We start from the raw sequence: 812 nt of genomic DNA on the forward strand, positions 1-812 counted from the left end.
AGTTTTCGTATCGTGGGCCCCGTCTCAATATAATATTTCACAATATTGTTCTTTTTGCAGGTATTTGAAACAGGAGACTTGTGTGCTATTTGCCAAGAAAAGATGCAAGCTCCGGTTTTGTTGCGGTGTAAACACATTTTCTGTGAAGATTGTGTTTCAGAGTGGTATAAATTCTCTTTAATTATTTTAATTTGATGTTAATAGTTTATTGCATGTTTATTATAACAATAATTATTTTTCAGGTTTGAAAGAGAAAGAACGTGTCCGTTATGCAGATCGGTGGTGAAACCAGCAGAGTTAAAGTCTTATGGTGATGGATCCACAAGCCTGTTCTTCCAGTTGTTCTAGAAACATGCGTGGATCTTTGTTCGGCTCGGTTTTAATTTCCACGTCATTCATGAAATACCCAACTTATAAACAGGATTACAGTAAAAGAAGACAAGTCCTGAGCATTCTTTTCCACTGAAGTTGTAGTTATTGAGCCTTATATTAATTAATCAATTAATGTTTGATAAGCATTGTACATGAGATATACTGTTTTCATGCATTTTGTTGATATTTTAATGCTGGAAATAAAGCACCTTGTGTCTTCCCAATCATTTTAGTTACTTAATTTAATATGCTTTTAATTAAATTAACTAACATAACTCATGAAACTTGTAGGAACTATTGACTTTTTTAATGTCAAAGCTACAACTACACTATCTAAATTGATTTAGGGTATTGGCCTTGTGCTTCTTGTACTTTTTGTATTTAACGTATTTGGAGTGAACGATACTGGACTTCAATTCACTCGATTACCCGAAACCTTG

At 33.3% G+C, this 812-nt stretch overlaps 1 long non-coding RNA gene across 1 annotated transcript; it reads left to right on the forward strand.

Annotated features, from left to right (window-relative positions):
• The first annotated feature begins 57 nt into the window (after window positions 1-57).
• On the forward strand, window positions 58-589 carry LOC143594239 (uncharacterized). Its single transcript, XR_013146293.1, has 2 exons — window positions 58-164; window positions 243-589. It is a non-coding gene; the product is annotated as an uncharacterized LOC143594239 (long non-coding RNA).
• The last annotated feature ends 223 nt before the right edge of the window (window positions 590-812 follow it).

Source organism: Bidens hawaiensis, unplaced genomic scaffold, assembly GCF_021521415.1.
Source record: "Bidens hawaiensis isolate Kalapana, Puna unplaced genomic scaffold, B.hawaiensis_p1.1 tig00043403_1, whole genome shotgun sequence".
Classification (NCBI taxonomy): domain Eukaryota; kingdom Viridiplantae; phylum Streptophyta; class Magnoliopsida; order Asterales; family Asteraceae; genus Bidens; species Bidens hawaiensis.